The sequence below is a fragment of the Crassostrea angulata genome, chromosome 2 (genome assembly GCF_025612915.1).
Source record: "Crassostrea angulata isolate pt1a10 chromosome 2, ASM2561291v2, whole genome shotgun sequence".
Classification (NCBI taxonomy): Eukaryota; Metazoa; Mollusca; class Bivalvia; order Ostreida; family Ostreidae; genus Magallana; species Magallana angulata.
Genome location: NC_069112.1, coordinates 12,793,079 through 12,808,806, shown reverse-complemented (window position 1 = coordinate 12,808,806; position 15,728 = coordinate 12,793,079). Strand labels below are relative to the sequence as shown.

Below are 15,728 nucleotides of genomic sequence, written 5' to 3'. Positions count from 1 at the left end.
TGAACATTTATTAAATGTATAAGAATTCTTTACTTATTGTACAAATTGAAATTCCTTGCACAGACAATTATACAAATATTGTAAAAATGACTTAAAGACACAAAATGTCATTACATAACTGTAACAGCTTATATATCTAACATTTTAATAATATACACATTTTCTTAAAATTTTCTTAAACAGTCTGATCCTCTAATCGGTTTTGAATTTTTAAGTGTAATGAAAATGAATTCAAGGTCTATTTTCAAAGCTTTTCTAGCTTTTAGAAGAATTGTCACTTAATCTTTCAAAGTGCTTGTGAGAAGAATTGGTACCTTTGATCCTCTTTTTCCTTTGATTTCAATTCTTGTGTGGTTCTTCAATAGCTCACATTCAAAATTGGACAAATATTTTTCAATGTCCTTGTTCAAGGGTTTGTTGGTCAGTCCTTCGTTGTACTGTTTGATTGTTATACGAGCAGCCTCAGCGCTTCTCTTTCTGTTAAATAATATGATATGCGCCAAACAGACTTCGGCGAGCTCTGAGTATTTGGATTCATCGACTCAATTCTTCAAACTTTCTTTCAGGGATGCAGCAGTTGTACAGAGGTAGTTGTTTAAAAGAACTACATCCTCTGCCAAAGGAACTAGTAGTGGCTTGTTGAATTTGTCATTATACAGAGTTGCTAAAGCATAGGCAGATATTCTTTCTTCCAAGTCAGCATCATTCTCTTCTACTATGGCGTTTGTCTTTAGGATTTTGGCACATTTACTTCAGCTATGACCTAGCGTTAAAGGAAGTGAGGGAGTCTTGTAGTTATTTTTTTTTTCATCAAGGCCAGCTAAGGTTTTTGTACTAAGAATAAGGGTGTCCCAATTGATTGGATTAAGTGCAGTCTTAATTGATGTTATTTCTGTTTGATCTGACAGTGTTATGTACTGGTGTTGATGGAGATTGGCTCCATTTTTTTCATATAGCGTTTCCGCAACTGCAGAACTAGTGGATTCTTTTGGATTTCATGTTTTACAGCATCATCACTTATTTTGATGAAAATGTTCTCATAGAATATTTTGCTAGTTCCGACAACTGGTAGGAGAAGTTTTCCCATCTGAATTGAGTTTGTTTTACCTCTTTTTTCACTATTCTTAAGTTCACAGTTTTTTTTGGTGTTTCCATAGGTCTGTTTTCTTGTACGAACCTAAACAGAATTCGCAGGGTGCATAAGATGAAAAACAATTCCTTGGTTCTGGATTGTTTGTTGTATTTTTTGGCCTGTATTTTGGTACTATCTCACCATTACCATTCTTCATAACATTATAGTTGTGCTTGTAGTTTCCTTTCTTAACAATCTCTTTCCACAATGTTTTCCTTTCCTTGCTCTTTTTTGGAAGTGATAGAATTTTAGCTATTCCCTTTTCTTTGTTATGCACTTGAATCAAAAGTCTAGAAATTCTACTATATGGTTTCTCGCAATAATAACAAATATTTTGTTTTGCACTACGCCCTTTTGTTGTTTTTGTCTAGTCATCTGAAGCTAAATTTTGTTGTTACATGTAACACCAATATTGGGAACAACGACTTCATTTTCAATATCATCATCATTGTCATCATCTTCGTTACTGGTTCAAGGGATCCATTCCTGTGCAATGTCCTGTTTGTTCTTTTCATGCATTCCAACAACAAATGCTCAACTTAATCTTCAGTTTCTGTTATATCATTATCTTCATTGTTTTTTTCCATCCTCATCATCATCGTCTTCTTCTTCTTCTTCCCTGGAATCCAGTCTTGATCTTCCATATTCTCATTACTGTCATCATAAGCATAGGTGCCAGCCTATTCATAACACTGTATTTCTTCACTATCCTTTCCAATATCTCCATCATCTTTCTTGGGATTCCAGTCAGAGTTTTCATTATTTGGTGTGTCTTCTTTAGCCCTTTTCTCAACATCACCTGCAGCTACAAAATTAAATACATTCATTTAATTTTCAATTTATTTTCCTGTTTTTGTCTCATCAGATATTCTGTCTCAATATTTATACTGCATGATGGAATTTTAGATGTCTAACTTATTTTAATCACCGTTAACTAAATAACATAAATACTGTAGAAGCAGAAATATTCGGTAGGGATATAGTTTTGTTATTATCGTTGGTACAGTACCGATCAGACCGAACCTAACACCACAGTAAACCCCAACTCAATCCCGGGTTTACACTGGGTCTGCTTTGGGTTCACTTGGGAATTGCCCTTGGGGTCAACTGCGTGCACTGAAGTGTGAAGCAGAATGGTCATTTATCGTATTACCTGTAATTCCTGCCCCATGTTTATTCTGAATACACAGTTAGCTTCAGCTTTAGGGGTATACGTCTGATCGGATTTTACTCTCTGTGTCCACTCTGGGTAGACTTTGGGTTTTACTCTTGGTCCACTCTAGTAAACCCGGAGTAAACCCAGAAAGTAAACCCAGGGTTTAGTTGGTTTTTACTTTCTGTTGGTTTGGGTCTGGTCGGTACTGTAGTATTAATCAACGAAATTAAATCCATGACAAATTTTTTAACCTAAGCATTCATAAATACAGAGTTGATATGCGATATATACTGTAGATTCCTAATTAACCGCGAGCATTTAATATCCACGTAAAATCGCAAGAAGCACCCTACGTGGATTTTAAAATCTTGCTATAATTTTCTAAGAGTTGAAAACCATAAGAAATAAGGATGGAAATTCCGTGTTCACGATTTTATATTTTCGCGATTTGATCCGAAACCGTGAGATCGCGGAATTAAGTACTCGCATAATATAAAGATTTTACAGTACTTGAGAGACTATGATATGATGAAATAAATTCCAACAAAATTCTATTTGGTTCATAAAAACAAAAAAAATTTAATCCCACCAAAAAATTTAAACCCAACAAATTTATTTGTTTCTACAGTACAAATAGTTTTCTTTTATTTATTTTACTGTTTACACTCAATGTATAAAAATCAACATTTTGTTGTTGTTTTGTTCATTTTCATAATCTCTCTCATCTGGATAATCAGAGAACTCACATTTAATATATCTTGTATCATATCTTACGAAATATTTCATACAATAGTGCATTATATGATACAATACAATACTGAATCATAGGATACAATACAATATCATATTATACTATACAATATCATACTTTACAAAACAAACAAGTAATTGTATTTACTACGCTCATATGTTTATGATGTGGTCAAAGTAAAAGATTTTCCTTATTCAATGTCATTAAGGGGAACTTATATACAACATACCTAAATAGTCTGATGGGGAATGAAGCTTCTGCTCAGCTATACAATCCATCAGCCAAGACAATGTTGCCGTTGAAATACCATAGATGTGTTTACAACCTGAATTTAAAGGAAATGATTAGTGAACTACAGACCCAAATCTGTAACGAATATCAAAATGATTGACAAGGAAAATATGTAGCTGTATCAAATCTTGTATTTTTAAAGGTGTACTACTTACAGCAAAAGTACTTAAAATCTAGCTCAGAAACATCCTCCATTTTGTTTCCTCCGATGTTAACATGACAGCATTTGACAAGTTTGGGCGTAATGAATTCAATAATTGTCCTCCACTACAGTAAATGAGGTCCTCAACTTCCTCTGTAAAAGAATAATAGTTGCATTAATGTTGTGAAGTCAATTTGTATATCTTCAGGTGGTTTTATATACCTAGAACTATTTTTTTTTCAAATCAATTAGCTGCCAGTGAATACTTCTTGATTATAAACTTGTATGATACTTAAACTCTGTATAATTGCCCTGTTAAATGGCCCAATATTTTGAAATACATAAGTGTTCAATTTGCCATTTTGTGATCAGCATCAATGTACTTCATGTATAGAGCCACCATTTGCACAAAATATATGAGGAACACCATGCAATATTAATATTTTTCACATTTTTTTTAAATGAGTTCCTTAAAAAGTACTTGGGGTATGAAATACTTGGCAACAAATGTCAACCAAAGATTATTTGCGAAAGTAAGTGCCAACAATCTGAAACTAATGTTACTAAGTCACATGTCTCTCCACCTTGCTTTTTTAGTCCCATATAATTACCTGAAGCTAAATGAAAGAAGGTCAGCAATATCTGGTTATTAATAAATTACCTATTCTAGTATCAATACATTAATCTAGGGGTAAGCTACACTAACATCGTACTCAAAAAAACATGTTTATAGCAAAGTGCAATAGACAACCTAAAATGTAATTTGTTATGACTTTTGCAATTCTAATGAGTTTAAGAGCTAATGAAAATGAAACTTGATTCATCATAGCATTCATTTGCTGAAAGCATATAATTATCCACATATGCATTTGTAATAACTTTGATGTTAGACCTGCTCCAAACACTATAACCAAGCTCGGACGCTGATGTCATTGGTAAAGCATAAGTAAGCTTCCCCCGATTTCATCTTAATAAACAAATAAAATCTTATATCGTAGTACTACCTACCCCTAAATATTTTTGATTTTCATTAAACCCATGTAGATATACGGACATTGCCTGCAACACTCCCGTTGCTGCCTCCGATGCTGACATTGGATTCCTTGGTCCAATAGCTTCTTCTCCAGAAACTGTATCTCCAGGATCACATATTCTCCTGAAATTAGTATAAAGGAAAAATCTTAAATCAAAATATTTAACTTCAAAGGGGTGCGAGATATATAAAATAAGATAATGAGTGTTGATTATCTTTTATTATACCTCAGGCAGCAAAAATCCTGCTTCTAACGACTTGTACAACCATTCACTACTCAATACCCAACATCTATGTGCAATGCCTTGAATATATTTCATTGTTCGATCACAGATAAAGTTTTTGCTATTTGAAAAGAAATATGGAAGGATACTATCAACTTTTCCATAAAAAGGGAAACAGAATATTATTTTTTCGTAAAAACGAAAATTCAATATTTTCTGTCACATAAAAATGATTTATTGTTCTATTTTTGATTTAGAACTCTCATGACAACTTGAGTAATGGTCCTGCTGAATTTCATATGACGTTTTGCCACTTCCTTGAAAAATCGGAAAAACTTGCAAATTTCTCTCTACAAAAAGAAAGCACAATATTACAAAAACAATTTTACTTTCTTTCCTTTTTTTTTTTTGAAATGTGCACACTAACATTGGTCTTAAAAAAATTGAGAGGCCCAGGGGCCACATAGCTCACAGAGCAACAACTGTCTCTGGAATACATATAGGTGAGCTAATTGACAAGCTAAAATAACTTATATAATACATTACACATAACTTACAAAAAGGTTTGCAATAATGCTAAATCTAATGGTAGTGCAATGCATTGCATGCTTTTTTAAGTAATGCTAGTAATGTGTAATGCCAAAATTTTAACATTACAAGGAATGATATTATCATGCATTACTTTCCAAAATTTAGTGTAATGCTGATATTGAAAGGCATTTCTTTCCATCACTATGCTTATTTATTTTCAACTATGAAAAATGTGTGTCAACAACAAAAATGTCCTCAGGATAATCTAAGTATCATAACAATCTATTGTTTTAAAAAGTGCTAAAAATTCCCATCCCTTTCTGCTAGCTGTGTTCCAAGTGTATATAAGACATAAATGAACCTTTAAAAGCAAATGTGAATGCATTGTTCAACCATAATCTCTGGAAGCTTGAAAATCACTTCCAACATTAACCCCAATCTCTCCCTCTCTCTCTCTCTCTCTCCTCTCTCTCTCTCTCTCTCAATAAGTTACTGTCGTATTATACTTTACGGTCTAAAATGTAAAGCTACTGTAGCAAACCAATGTAACTTACATATGTATTTAAACTAGAAATCCTGTTTAACTTTTAAAATATTCATTATTTAATTAAATGGTTATGTTGAAAGAAATTTTTCTCTTTCTCTCTCAATATATTGGTGTTGTAAATTTAGTACAGAGTTTGGACTACTAGAAAATACAGGATTCAAGTATTTATTCATTTTCTGCTATCCTTTAACTATAAAGGGAAAGACTGTCAAGCAGGGTATCTTTCAGTCTTAGCTTCCATTGCTCTTGTTGAAGTTTATTTAGTAAATAGCTGTGGGAGGTTTTTCAAACCTCACAGGATGCAGTTAAAAGTAGACCTTTGAAACTTCGATGATCATTAAGTACAACAGCAATCTTGAATAAGTCATTAAATTTCAACCATATAGTGAACATGAACCTGTAAATATGTTTGTGTGTTTAATATTTGAAATATTTGCAAAAACTCTAATTATTGTAGGAATTTAACTCGAGGAGTTAATTTTCTTCGGGGAACCATAGCAATTATTTCCTTTGAAACATAAATTTGTCCTATATACGAGTACAAACAAAAGAAAACAAAGCATGCATATACTTTCTTACTATACATGACTCTATTTCAAATTAACCACTGTTAAGCATATACAAAATCCAGATGCATATATTATTAAGCAAACAAGAAAGGCCATCTAATTTCCCGCGTACATACGGAGGCCGGTTTCACTCTTCCTTCACCAATATTCATGAAAAGGCATTACTTTTCTGCCAGAAAATAAACAATTAATATCTTTATCTTTGTAACAAGATGATATTCACCATTGTAATTTTCAGAATAAAGGTAACTTTAATGAGGAAACAAACACATACATTTTTACTGTCATCCAAAACTGACGAAAATTATAGCATGTATAGCTTTATGTGGTCTATCATAATAGCCGACTGTAGCTATAGGTTAAATTAATTATTAGTACGCTACAAAACTGCATGATCCACCAACAGACTTTCAATTAGCAGACATGTTTTCATTTTGGGGTCTTTTCCTCAACTTATGCATTTAACTAAATCTCAAAAGACATACATAAGACAATTCGTTCTTTTACGACTTCTTTAAATACAATAATTAAATTATCCACAAGAATTGTGCAAAACCTTCAAACTTCCTATTACATAAACTTTGAAAAAGAACTGCAGTAATCAAACATGACACTTTACAGGTACCCAAGCCACGTGAGGTAATACGCGTCTAAATTCTGTCTGCCCAGTACTATTGGTAAATTTCAATGCAATTTGACGGCTCAGAATGTTTATACAAACTACTCATGAGTGTATGGCACGTGAAAAGGTGTGAAACTCAATTGTCAGTAGCAATCTTTCCATTAAAGAAGTGGAGTGCATTTAAATAAATAACTGTGATATTGTTTATGAATTAGAGAATCAAATTGCTAAATACTCCGCAAAAGGTAAAGTAATGATTGTCGGAGACTTGAATAGTAGGTTCTCGGTGTTAAATGGTTATAATGAATGTGACAATGTACATGAACAAATCTCTGATTTTATATCACCAATCTGTAATTACCTGGAGGACGATGGATTAAGTGACCGTGTTATTTCCTTGTATAAAATATTCATCCACTCTGACCACTGTTCCTTACATCAAACAAATTCCCGCCAGTGGATTTGCCATAATGTTACCAAACACCTGTTGACTCAGCATGTTGTCAACGTTTATTCAACAATTTCCAGTGTCAGTAGCATGCACCTGTCTTGTGTCGGACTTAACAGGTTATTAATGTGCAGGAAGATCAGCAAATATTTTGATTTTATTTAAATTATTTTTTTTGTGTGTCCCAATAGCAGTTAAACCTTATTATGTAATATTGCACAGACACTGTTAAAAATACAGCAATCATTTGTTCGGTTTGATTATGAAGATATACCACGTACAATTGTTTCTTCACAGTGTTTATTTAACAACAATAAAAAAATTGACTTTAATTATGCAAATTAATAATTTCTTTTGCTGTTGTCTGGTTTAGATCTGCAAACATTATTACTTTTAAGCATTTTGATTATTAACACATTAATAACAATGACTTTTCGAAAATGTCTTCATTTTTTGGGGGTGCATATTATACACAGGAAAAACAGTAATTTCAGCATTTGAACCCAACTTTGGGGTGCGTATTATATGTTGGTGCATATCATACATGAGACTTTTAGGTAACTAGATCAAATGACATTTTCAGAAAATCTTTAAATGCATAAAACATATCCTAATATAATGCAAAATTCCAAAAAAAAAACTTTTATTAAATGATTGTTTACGAAATTTACCTTTTTTGCCAGAGTGAACTTGCCCGACACTATTATATGAATGTCATCAAGCTGACTACCAGTGGTTCCATTGTTTTCTTCTGCTATGCAAGAACAAGGGCCTTAAATTATAATTTAGTTCTTAATAATCAATGGTGGGGTGATTTACCTTTAATTTCAGTTGCATCATATAGCACATTACATGTAATAGGTCGTCCATCAATCCTCTTCACCATTATTGACTAGAAAAAATGACAAAATGTCTTATATGATTAAAAAAGGTTCATGTATCACAAGAGTTTTTTTATTAAACTGATATTGTACATAGCAGCAACTTGTCCACAGGAAGGGGTAATGAGGAATGGTGGGTCAATTCGAGAAGTTTCTTCCATCTGAATATCATCTTCAGCTTTATTGAAAAGACAAAAAAGTACAAAATGTCTTATATGATTAACAGAAGTACATGTTTCACAAGAGTTTTATAAATAAACCGATATTGTACATACCAGCAACCTGTCCACAAAAAGCGCTTTTGAGGAATGGTGGGTCATTTCGAGAAGTGTCTTCCTCCTGAATATCCTCTTTACCTTTATTGACAAGAAAAAAGGACAAAATGTTTTATATGGTTAACAGACGTACATGTATCACAATAGTTTAATTGATAAACTGATATTGTACATACCAGCAAATTGTCCACGAGAAGCGCTTTTGAGGAATGGTGGGTCAATTAGAGAAATGTCTTCCATCTGAATATTATCTTCAGCTTTATTGACGAGAAAAAAGGACAAAATGGCTTATATGGTTAACAGAAGTTCATGTATCACAAGAGTTTTATAAATAAACTGATATTGCACACATCAGCAACTTTTCAGAAGGAAGCGCTTTTGAAGAATGATGGGTCAATGCAAGAAGTGTCTTCCACCTGAATATCCTCTTTACCTTTATTGACGAGGAAAAAAGCCAAAATGTCTTATATGGTTAACAGAAGTACATGCATCACAAGAATTTTATAAAAAAAAAACGGATATTGTACATACCAGCAACTTGTCCACAGGAAGAACTATTGAGGAATGGTGGGTCAATGCAAGAGGTGTCTTCCACCTGAGTATCCTCTTCAGCTTTATTGACAAGAAAAAAAGACAAAATGTTTTATATGGTAAACAGATTGAAGTACATGTATCACAAGAATTTTTTTAATAAACTGATATTGTACATACCAGCAACTTGTCTATCGGAAGCGCTTTTGAGGAATGGTGGGTCAATGCAAGACGTGTCTTCCACCTGAATATCCTCTTTACCTTTATTGACAAGAAAAAAAGATAAAATGTCTTATATTGTTAACAGAAGTACATGTATCACAAGAATTTTATGGATAAACTAGCATTGTTCATACCAGCAACTTGTCCATAGGAAGAACTATTGAGGAATGCTGGGTCAATGCAAGAAGTGTCTTTCACCTGAGTATCCTCTTTACCTTTTTCGAAGAGAAAAAAGTACAAAATGTCTGATATGGTTAACAAAAGTACATTTATCACAATAATTTTATAAAAATAAACAAACTGATATTGTACATACTAACAACTTGTCCACCGGAAGAACTATTGAGGAATGGTGGGTCAAAGCAAGACGTGTCTTCCACCTGAGTATCCTCTTCATCTTTATTTACGAGAAAAAAGGACAAAATGTCTTATATGGTTCATAGAAGAACATGTATCACAAGAGTTTTTTTTCTTTAGATAAACTGATATTGTACATACCAGCAACTTCCCAACGGAAGCGCTTTTGAGGAATGGTGGGTCAATGCAAGAAGTGTCTTCCACCTGAGTATCCTCTTTACCTTTATTGACGAGAAAAAAGGACATAATGACTTATATGGAAGTTCATGTTTCACATGTGTTTTATTGATAAACTAGTATTTTTTACATACTAGCAACTTGTCCACCGGAAGAACTATTGAGGAATGGTGGGTCAATGCAAGAAGTGTCTTCCACCTGAATATCCTCTTTGCCTTTTTATTGTAAAAAATATAAACTAAATGCCAGGGCTTTTTTTATCTTTACAATGATCAAAACCAAAATTGTTTTCTTTAGGCATAGAGTTTGTTATGATATATTTGATCTTGCTTGGGACATTCTAGTTTAAATACAGATAAACAAAATGAATCTGTTTTACTTATATTTATAACAAGAGCAGTTAGGCTTAATGGTAACAAATTGTATAAAAGAAAACCAGTGAGAAAAGAAACTTTAAATGGATGTTTTAATTTTTATTGCTTCTTTGGGAGCAACTAATTCTTTTCAAGAAGTTGATTTGACCATCAAATATATGTATCAATGGATGTTTTCAATGAATGATGTCATGTGCTTTTTCTGGACTCAAGAAATTGAAAGAAAACTTATAATTTTTAAAACAAACAAATCGATACACATTTAAGCATTAGAAGTTAATTTAATTTTCCTTAAAATCTTTGATAACTCACCAATATTGATAGCATTCCAAAGAAGTTAGCAATATTTTTTTCTAACCTTAAAGGTAAAATACCAACTATCGTACACAAAGTAACAAAAGAATTTAAATCAAAGTACTGAAAATACTGTTAGACGGTGGCGCCGTTTGAAAGTGGCATATTAAATGTATGTAAAATATTGTTGTCGAAAATCCACAGCCAGTGTCTCATACATGTACTAATACCTAACGCTTACTCGCACAACTGGTCGTGAGCTACCTGCATGGATAATTCTGTGGAAATCGTAGTTGTGATCACAATCCACACTTTACAAATGTTGTGTCTCTTTATCGTCATCTTTTGGGGAAAATCCATAGATTTATCACAGTAGCCTCTGTAGTATAGAAGTTTGTATCTACATGTTTGTATCCAGATATGTTTGTATCTATATCAGTTGATATTAAAACTCCGTTTTCGGTAATACACAAATGTATTTTGATTGACTCATTGAATATGTGGGTTGCCACCACATATTGAATGAATAAATCAAATCCAAAGCGATTTCATCACAGTACGCCAAACTATTTAATTGTATAAAGAAGGGAATTTTGGTTTTTTCCTTTTTGACCTTTGGGTTGACCCTGCAAAGGGGAACAACTTTTGAAAAGTGTGGATTGGACTTTTGTGCTTTAAAGATATTGTAGATTTCTCAAAGTAACAAGAACAAATAAAGCTTTAGTATGATAAAATACTTATCAGGTTTTTACTAACTATTTGGGCATACATGTAGTATGTCAATCAATATTTTATCTTCGACTGTAGTGGATTATTTCCATTTGCTCACAACGAAAGTGAATAAAAGTTTGAGAATAAAATATCATACAATATTCAGTCACGGCAGTTTCATTAATCAACGTTTTATAGTACATTAGTCTAATTGTATTTAGCTATAGATTTATTCAAATCATTTGAATGAATTTGGAAAAGTCACATGTATATTTTATCGCTTCTCAGTACACTTAAACACGCATAATTTACTTGCAACATTCAAATTTTCTAGAAAACTTACAAGAAATAGAGATTAATTATTCAAAATTAGTTTTTTAAAAACACTAAACAAACAGAATCCAAGTTAAACGCATGTTTTTCTGACCGTACAACTGTGTATATAAATTTCATTTTATTCTTTGTATGTACTATAGTCTATACAATAGATATACGGTCCGCAAATCCCGGCAATATTTACGGAAAGCTATAGTTCTGTTGCTAAGCAGAATATTACAGGCATTTATGAAGCACATTTTTTACCTTCATGTTTCATTATTTATCGCAAATATAGCATGGATGTATACGCTACGGCCGATGTAGCATTTCGTTGAGTGATGACACTTATTTCGATTGCGAGTCGCAACAAACTGGCGCATTTATATAGGCCCGCCTATTTGTAAATGGAAACAAATGTCGAAGAAAGCTCATAATAGAGTTTTACTCACGAGTTAAAAATTATTTGGGAACAAAAGGGGTGATATTTACGTACATGTAAATGTAAATAATGTTATCTGTTTGCGAAAAAATCCCCCAAAACCAAAGAAAAGGTTCTCTAAAAGCAGAGACGGGTGCATATGGATTAAAGTTACAGATTGTACTTGGCTCATCAAATTGCGTTATTTCAGTTTAGTGTGAAAAATTCGTCAGAAACTGTTAAGTGAACAAAATTATTATATCTTACATTACCGTTCACAATGTACCATAAATGTATATGGAATATTGCATGAGTTGAACTGATTGTTTATTCTCACAAAAAAAGCTAGCGTTTGCTGCAAATTAGAGATACACGAGCTGATACGCCGTGAAATCCATAAGACATTTTACAGCATGTCTTTAATCCCTTATTTGCTTACTAAAACTCTGAACTGAAAATCTTTGAAACATCGTAAAATGTTGTTTGTTTATACATGTACATGTTAAATGGCGACTTGATTTGCACGTGAATTTTACAATCCGAGGTCGATCGAATAGCGTGTTTGAGAGAAAGTCAGCAGCAAATAAAGCGTCAACATCAGTAGTAAATATTGTCTGATGAATATTGAGGTGCCTGTAATAATATTAATGTTCTACAGACTGAGTGGGTTACAAAATTAGGTTAATCACAGGATAGTCCAAAATTAAACACATTTGTATCGTAAATTTCAAGTTTTTTGTTTTTTAAAAGAACACATGAACACTTGTAGAAGAAAGTGTGCCATTGATCGGTTGAAGTTTAATAAAATGTAATTTATCTAATATTCATTATCAATATCTGTTGTGAATTCTTTAGAATAAGCTACAAAAAAATAAATATTCTTCCTCAACTAAAATTAATGCGTTGAAAATGAATGAATTTATCGATGAAGCATATAGTATACTTGCTGAAAAATGAAATGGCAAACCTTTTTAAATTGTGTGTGTTTCTGACAGTTGTTTGCATCATAAAAAAACAAGAATCGATTATTGTGAGATCTCTTAGCCAATATCGCAGTGATATAGTTTATGCAGTCCTGATACAGAATTTAACGTCACAACTGGCAGTTGGTGCATCAATTATCGATACCGCGTAAGCAGACAGGGTAACGGCTCATTTAAAATAAAAAAAAAACAATTTCATAAATTATTTAAATATATGTTCAAAATGATTAGCAGCTATAATGCTTAAAATATCTGATAAGATTAAAATTAGCTTTCTTAATGAAATCGACACATAGATAAAACATTGCGTGAAACACTGCATACCTAACAGGGTTATCGTTCGTTATCCGCTAGGGTCCCCGTGAGAAATACTCTTCCAGTCAGGACCGTAGCAATAGACCGTGGCTATTTATAGCCACCGTCTAAAAACACATCTTGATAAAGGTCAAGAATTGCAACAAAAAAGTATGTGTATTAACAACCTGAAATTGACCTTCTATACAAGATCCGGATCTACTGTTTCAACAGTCAACAATAATTTTTATACAAAACATCTTTGTCATTTAGAACCCCATCAAATAAGAGATGGGGCAGATCTAACATCTCCTGTCAAGCCCTCCAATGGACACCACAAGGGAAGAGGAAAAGGGGAAGGCCAATACTAACGTGGAGAAGAGTACTTGAAAAAGAAATGGCCGAAAAAGGACACAACTGGAACACCATCCACCAACTAGCAAAGGACAGAGAGAAGTGGAGAAGAATTGTATGTGGCCTATGCTCCACAAGGGAGTGAGAAAGGCTTAAGTCAAGTAAGTAAGTCAAATAAGAGAACTTTTAGAAGTGGAATGCGCTGATGGTCAACAGTTGCCATATTATGGTTACATCGAAGCTAATCTCCAAAGAACTTGAATACCACAATCACTGGAACAGCCATTAAAATTTGCCATTACGTGTTGCGTCCACCAGTAATTACACAGCCAAGTACCACTTCTCATTGGGACGAACATATTACAACACATGCTTAATGTTGTCAAAGACAGATATGGAGACAAGATATCTGCAGGAAGCTGCATTGTTTACGCCTTGGTATTTAGCTTTTAGAGGCATGACCATATTAGAAAAAGAACTTGCTTGAAACAACAATATACTTGGAATTGTAAATCAGCTGAAAACTTTGGTAGTTCGTTATTATTAACAATCCCAATATCTGGATACATTGATCTTAGATATCATGTGAAGATTATTTAGTAAATCAACAGGTAGTAACAAAACAACAAAATAGAAAGATAAGAGCAGACTATCTTCAAACATTAACGACATCGATTTTACATTGTCAACATTGCCGATATTTCTTTGCTGTTAACATCGTCGACATTGTCGACATCACAACGTCGACAGTGTTGAACCGATATCGAGTTTACATCGCTAACATTGTCAATATGTCTTTGCCGTTCACATCGTCGACATTGTCGACATTGCAACGCTGACGATGTAAAACCGATATCGCGTTTACATCGTCAACATTGTCAATATTTCTTTGCTGTTAACATCGTCGACATTGTCGACATCGCAGTGTCGACGATGTTGAACTTATATCGAATTTACATTGTCTTTATCGCGAGTTAAAATATACAACGTAAGACACAAAGAATATCACAATGTTGGTCACCATTGCGATTTTGACAATGTCGACGATGTAGACACGTTGTTGACTCGATGTCGATCAACATTGCGTTGTCGAAGATGTAAACAGGAAAGAAGGCACACGATGTAGACGATGAAAACAGGATAATAAAAGTACGATGTAGACACGATGTTGACTCGATCAACATTGCGATGTGGACAATATAAACAGGAAAGAAGACACACAATGCAGACATGATGTCGACTCAATGTTGGTCAACATTGCGATATCTACAATGTCGACGACGTAAACAGGCTATAAGAGGTACGATTTAGACACTATGTCTACACGATGTCGATCAACATTGCGATGTCGACGATGTCGACGGTGTAAACAAGTTATAGGAGGTAGGTACGATGTGGACTTGAAGTCTACATGATGTTAATCAACACTGCAATGTCGACGGTGTAAACAGAAAAGAAGGCACACGATGTATAAACGACATCGACTTGATGTCGATCAACATTTGGAAATAGACGATGTCGACGAAGTAAACAGGATATAAAAGGTACGATGTAGACACAATGTCGACCCGATATCGATCAGCATTGCGATGTCGACGATGTAAACAGGAAACAAGACACACGATGTGGACACAATGTCGACTCGATGTTGGACAACAGGTGAGGATTCTTATGAAACAGATCTTCTTTGCATTTGATATGGACAAAGCCAGAAAAGTCCAACACTTTGCTACTCAACAGACCACATCTAATCCACCTGAGTCCACTAGCAGCACATTTGCTGCTGACGTTATGAAGCGAGACAAACAGCTTACATTTACTATGCGGGAATGCTTTTCCTCTTACACTACTGCCCTAATAATTGAGGACTAGAAAACCGAGACACTTCACACATCCAATTCTGTATAGAGCTATGACCCATCGATGGCCCCTTTGCTGTTTTCCGTACTTATCCAGCCCATGGTTTTCCAGCACTCGTCCATGATTCAATTCTAAAGTCCCACCGGATCTAAACAGAGCACAGACGCTTCAAGAATGCCAACAAAACTCCTGTCGCAAAAAGTGCAGTCCAGTCGGGAACATATACTGAGAAT

General features: G+C 33.7%; 1 pseudogene; it reads right to left on the bottom strand.

Annotated features, from left to right (window-relative positions):
* Positions 1 to 13,934, bottom strand: LOC128173909 (uncharacterized; annotated as a pseudogene).
* Between the last annotated feature and the right edge of the window lie 1,794 nt (positions 13,935 to 15,728).